Below are 7,209 nucleotides of genomic sequence, written 5' to 3' on the forward strand. Positions count from 1 at the left end.
TATGTATGGATTGTATATATGTATGTATATACTAGGTATATAAAAATATGCTTGCAGGTAGGTTACCACATCCATATTTACATACATACATATGTACATTGCATAAAGGGTCTGTGATTTGCATCTTGTAACATGCAGCAGCACTTAATTGGCGTTAGTAAAGTCATTAAGTAGATTAATTGACACATGTATGTAATGTGAATTATTAAAATAATGTTGTGACTACAACAATTTAGCAATTTTTCACACGATTTTAAATAATTATCATTTTTCATATTGAAGACCTTTCTATAATCTTCAACTCTCCATACGTTTATTCAAAGCTGTTATAAGTAAAATTTAAATTATAGTAATGATCTCAAATCAGATACAAAAGCAATGAAATACATATACATTAATATTTAATAATAAAGGTGAATTTTGTCCATTTCATATCCTTCAAAGTAATCCCCTCCCTCTGCTATACACTTATGCCAACGAATTTTCCTGTCATCATAGCACTTGGATAAATCCTCCTTCGTGATGGCCATCAGAGCCTTTTTCGATTCCGCTGTTATATCCTCAATTGAGTCAAAACGGTGTCCTTGTAGTGGTCATGTACGTAAATTTGATGAATGGCCAGAAGTTACACGAAGGTAAATAGATGAATACGGTGTTTGCGGCACGATAGTAGTTGAAAATGTGGCGAAATTATCACCAATAACCGATGCAGTATAAGATAGTGCATCATCGCTCTTCTTTGTTTAATAAATTCAGACATAGTAAAAATCGAAGAATTCACTTTTAGAGCCTCACAAAACGACGCGTATTTCAACTGTTAATGAATATCTTGAAAAAAAATTTAGCATAGATGTCACTAACAGTACTACTAACTTAGAAAAAAAATACCGATTCGAAAAACACGCGAAGTATAAATTAAAATTTACAAACTTTAAACACAACTATCCAAAAACCCGCAAAAACAACAAATTTACAGTAGTAAAAATAGAGATTTGCACGGTAGAACAACGTGTCTGAACAAAATTTTATAAACATACACACTGTATTTATTGAGTTAGAAAAATAATATTTCAGTAACAGCACTAAATTAAAATTTTTAACTCGTTTTCACCCTTACATCCTAAAAGTTAATTTTTGAAGATAGTATTATGTTTTATTTCGAAAAGTGTAAAGTGCATGTGGTAGCTTCGTTGTTATGCAATTAGCTTAGTTTAAGTTCGAAATCAGTTCCTTTTGAAAGTTACAAAATAAACTTTTGGAATTTTTTGATTTCGTAAAAAAATGTATGTGCACTGCCTTCACCCATTACCAATTGAAGCATTTGTTGGTGAATGGTTTTGATACTGCACACAAAAAAATTTATAAGGATATGCACATTACTTTTAATTAGTTGCAAAACGTAATGATTGCTGAAGTAATTTTAATATAATTTCTATCACTTATTCTTAATATTGACGATTTGCCATACTACACCACTACTATTTCTAAATCTAAAATATATGTATTAATTTTAATAAAACTGTATTAAGTATCTGTGAAAATATATGTAGGTATGTATATTATTCCATTCTCGCACGAAATCAGTTCCTTTCGGAAGTTACAAAATAAACTTTTGAGATTTTATGATTTCGTAAAGTAATTACTGGCATTACCTTCACCCATTACCAATTCGAGTTTATATTGGTGAATGTTTTTGTTACTGCCTACATATGTACAAATAAATTTATTAAAACATGCATAAAAAAACTCTGAACTATTTGTATTTATAATTTTATTATTATTCCTTCAATTGCAGGTGATAGATTCGCGGCTTCTGAGTCTGGGGTAAGTTACCACTTTTTATATTAAAGGATTACCATATTTAAAATTAAACGCATTTATTCATAACTTGTGGGTCATTGTCCTCAACAGCAACAGCAATAATTTTAGAAAAAAATAATTTTAAACTTTCTTCACACATTTCTTGCTTTGCGCTATTTATGCGCTCGCACAGAGTGTAACGTGCTGTGACCACCACTGTGGTATATTTTGGTTAAAATAAACGAGACACTGCACCGGAAACAACACGACAGCGGCAACTACTTAAATAGTAAACATGAGAAACAATGTAGACGGACAGACCGGCAGCAGACAAGACAACGTAACCCGTACGAATTTGGCAGCTTCAACGGCATGCACATTTAAAGTATGCATACATAAACACACACAAATCGAATATATATACATATATATATATGTATGTATATGATAACTCACGTAATAATAAAACTAGCAGGGGAAATGTGTGTGGCGGCCAACGAAGCATGTCATGAAAGTCTGCATTTTTCTTAGTCTAGTGTTCGGTTAGTTGGCATGAATTTTCAGCCTCAAACGTTATGTAGAACCTCAAAATAAGAAAATGTACAAGAGACATTTGTTGTCTACAAATTTTGTATTTATTTATTGCAGCTGACGTTGCCAATTCGTCTACGAAAAACAAATGCGTCACTGAATTATAATTTTTCTAGACCGAAGAATTGAGTGCGGCCAGCTAGACAACTAAAAGACGCACGCAGAAGGTGTGATCTTAGCGCTGCGCTGATATTATTAAGCAAATAAAAAGGCAACGAAGTGAAATTAACAACCGTGAAAGCAATTAAATGTTACAAAATAAATAGTAATGAAAGCGTAAGTGCAAAAGTGAAACTACAAAAAAAAAAGTGGCCGAAGTTGTGGGCGCAAAAATAATAATACAACGAAAAGAAATAATGAGGTAACTCTGCAGCCGCCAGCTCCAAAACAAACTAGCAACTAATTAATATGTAGTCTGTAATGAAGATACCCGTGGGTAGATATTCACCGCTGATTACCAAGCGAAAGTATCACACGATTTGTGGGCTATTTGAATGACACACTTGCTCTTACTTTCATTGCTTACCGGATTTTCCGTGCTTACGGTTTTCAATTGCCAACTCCAACTGCTCTACAACTTTTGATGCTTATCTATGTATGTGTAAATAGACGCATGTGTGTATGTGTGTGTGTGCTTTTATGACGACATCTTTACCTATTCACCCGTTTAAGTACATGACAGCCCGTCTGTCTGCCTACTTGTCCGCGCTATTTGTCTTCTGACTTTTAACTGCACACATATATACATACCTACATATATGTATATGTATATATATACATATATCGTGTTTGCTTAGTCTATTTTTACTATTGTCTGGCCGCCACCACGTTTGTTCATTCATTTATTTGCGCAGAAATGGGCTTATTTTCTATTTTGTGCCGCTTGCACTACTAGCGCTCCTCGTGCCCCACTCAAACCAATGCTATCGCATCAACTAGCGGATGTGCTCGACACACACTCATCGCTGTCAATGCCAAAGTTTTTTGCACATTTGCCGCCCTCCCAGCCCACTTTTCTCTCATGAGTCGTTGGCAATTTCTACTTTGTAAGCGCAATGCGCGCCGCACACCCAAGTGTTTACCAAACAAAGTGATGGGGAAAATGTGCAGCGAAAGGAAAAAAATTAGCAACATGCTATGTGCCACATGTGGCAGCTAACTATGGTCGTGCATGTGTTGCATGTGGTGCCTGCAGCGTCGCCAATGGCAATAGTTAATCTCCTGTTAGCCTTGCGCTTCTTTCCACCTCGACGCTCGTAAATCGGGTCAAAAGCGTATGAGGAATATAAGTGTGGTAGTAATTAAATTGTTAATGAGTAGCATTAACGACTTTGCTGGTGGATTTGTTCCCGTAGTTGCTTTCGATGTGCACGAAAGTAGAAGTGTGGATTTTCATTAGAATCTAATATAGGAATTATTGCTGTATTTGCATGATAAGCGTGTAAAATTGAGTGAAGATGAGAAAAGTGGCGAAAATTGAATATGCACAGTTCCGGTTAAAATATGAACTGGAGGTTTCAAATATACTTTCAAGTAAATGAATATAAGTTTATAAAACAGACTAATTTTCAAAAACGCATAATAAAAGTACTGTAAATTCAACTATAATATGAACAATACATTTTCTGGAGGAATGCAAGTAGTCAAAGAAGGCCTCCGCACTCGACTCAATTTTCTAAGCATTTAGGAACTTTTTCTTGTTTGGAAACAAAACGAGGACGCAGTGTGATCGGCGAGACCGTCTCAAGTTTAGGAGGAAGCACAATTTTCGATTATCATCCTCTCTCACCCTCACCAATATTCAATTACTAATTTACTTATCACACGATTACAATCAACTCCACACTCACTCAACAACACATGTGAACAGTTCATGACCTTGGGGCTTAATGATTGCTGTTGCTGGCGACGATCATGTATAAACGACTGAAATCTGCTTTTAATTGTAGTCGATTTGTTGAGACATCACAGCTTTTAAATCTAACTGTTAACTAACCGGATAGTATTATATTAACTATAACGAAAATGACCTACTGGTCCTTTTGAGTATTCTCAGGAATATGCTAGCCACAAATTGTGTCACAACATTGTTAATTGTTCGCTGAACTATTAATAAATCATTGTCTTAAGAGAATTAAGAGGATTTAAGGTTATAATGAGGGCACAAGAATGTTTAAATTCTCTTATATGCAAATTAGTCCATTTTAGCGCGCTGACCTTTGCAATCAAAGCATATTCGCTGTTATATATCTTACTAGAATTCTACCAAGAACATACAGCAACAGTTTGTGTCATTTTCGAGTTCCCATTGCAGTCAATGAATAAATAATGTTCTCATAACAACGAACAAAAAAGGAGCCAATAACTCAAGCGAAACAGCCCATAGATCACGAATCGAATTAAACTGTTGTTGTTGAAGTGTAAAATGAGCGGAAAAGTGTCAGGTGGCAAATTAAATTAATGCGCTTTTGCAGTCTGAACTTGTTTTTCTGAGTATTTGGATAAAAAGTATTCTATACTATCGAATTATATTCTAGAATCTAGATACACACGCTCTTCCCTTCATTCTATATACTGTACATAATATTGTGAATATCGGCCGCGCCCAGTATATTCTTACACTGAAATTGAATTTATTTTAGAGCAAAAATTTAATTATTTTTCTACCAAAAAGGTCATCTTTAAATTCACCAAAAAGCCTTTCCTAAAAACGATGAATGCTTTTCGCTCTCAGTGTAAATATTTCTATATATGAATATATATGCCTCTTTGGTTGTTATTTATTGTTTGGAAATACAGCAGCTACTACGGCTTAACGGTTGCAAAGACGGATATAAGAACTTTTTTAAACCATTTATTTATAATTTTAAAAATTTTGCATTTCTAAATATTTCGCGGATGTGTCTGTTGTCCATTTTCGCCACTTTTGAATCGAATCTGAACACAAGGTTTCCCAAATACTTACACTTAATTTCAGTAGCAAATATTTTGTTAAAAAAGTTAGGTTGCATAATGTCCTTAACATCAACTGTCATCTATTTTCACTTAAAGTCAAGTTGAACCTTTGTTTTGTTTCAGGCGGTTGATGGATAACCTTTCGCATTCTTCCGAAGTTAATGATATTAATCAACGCTTTTCCGAATTCGAAGTCATAAACAGAAACGTTACATGGGTCAAAAAGTTCTTAGACATAACTTTTTCAGTTCAATTAGGCGCCAAGTAGAAGACCAAAAATTCTTAGATTACTAAAATTTTCGATAAACCGCATTTCGAGTCACTGAACAAGTTTGTGCGGCTTTATAATAAAGTAATTTTCGTCTCTTTCCGACCATTTTTCTAATCATTGAGCATTCACACTTAATCAAAAAAGATGAAAAGTGCTCTTGGTCTTGCAGCAATGATTTTCAATGTTTACTTTGTGCCGCTATTACACTACAGCCTGGTTACAACACAACAAATACAACAACATAAGCCTTGCAGCCAATTTAATTAAAAAGCTTCGCAGAGTCGAGTATTTCTGTCAGCTTTTCCTTGAAGACAATATCCCTTTTCAGCATTTTTTCTTTGTGGCGTATCTTTTAATGAAGTCAATGAACCCTTAGATATCAAGTCAACACACAAGCTGCTTTCTGCTTGGCTGTGTTCTTTTTGTACTCAAATTGCAAAGTAGTTAATTTGCTTCCTTTTCGCTCTTTCCTTCGTGATATTATTTATATGGATACTTTTGTGGCATGTTCGTTATTGTGTGGCTGTGCAACATGTAATTGACATCTCGTGCACGTTGCACAAACACAAAAGTGGAACGAGCCGCCGAAAATTGCTTAGGCTTGGTTTCTACACAAGGATCTATGTACATGTCAGTTCTAAAAAATTGTGCATTTTTGCTAACCACTGAACTGCACTTTCCTTTTTCAGTTTGCATTGCAATTCTGGCTTTGATTAGCTTTTTTTCATATTTGTGGAAGTTTTTTCGTCTACCCTTTGTCGGTGCTACCGTCATTTGTTGCATGTGTATTGAGTCATCCATGGGGCAATCAGCGCTAGTCTATCATAAAGGGCGAGCCAGTCAATCTGTGCTAACCTCTGGCCTCAATGGAGCAATTAACGTCCGTTTTTCTGAACAAACTGTTAAATTGAAACTAATTAACAGACATACTTGGAGACACCTTGTTGGCGTAACCCACTGCTTATTATGCCAACGCTGATGTCATATCGGCTTGAATGTTTACAGAGTTAATGAGCTTCATTCTGGTGATAAAATGTTATTCCTGCAATTGTTTTATAAAATTGCTTCAGGATTTTGGCCTCTGTAAGGGTGAGTAGTCACCGAATTTAGTCGCTATGTTTGTATCGAATGTCAGTTCTCTAGACTCTATTTGAGAACCTCAGGTTTTTGAAAAGATGCTTTGCATTTTTCAGCGATATGGTCTAAATGGACGCGAAAAATCCGAAGAATTTCTCCCGCTTCTCTTAGATTCTGGCAAAAGTGGGTTAAATTTGACCGAATCGAAGGTCCTATACAGTATAACATTGGCCATATACAATAAAAGTTATAACTATACCTTTGAAAAAGAGCACCCTGGGCCCAGTTGGTTCTCGCTTCTGTCAATTGTCACTTGATTTTGCAATTAATTATGTCTTCGCTAGTAATGACCAGCACAGCAACAATATTACCTTCATCTCTCTCGTACTATTTCTTGACTTTATTTGTAGCATTTATCATTTTTAATTATTTTTACATATTTGTGTCTCTACATTATATTTTAATTTACATTTTTTTCATACGGGTTTGATGGCTTCCCCCATTTTGTGTTGCCT

The sequence above is a fragment of the Bactrocera tryoni genome, chromosome 1 (genome assembly GCF_016617805.1).
Source record: "Bactrocera tryoni isolate S06 chromosome 1, CSIRO_BtryS06_freeze2, whole genome shotgun sequence".
Taxonomy (NCBI): Eukaryota; Metazoa; Arthropoda; class Insecta; order Diptera; family Tephritidae; genus Bactrocera; species Bactrocera tryoni.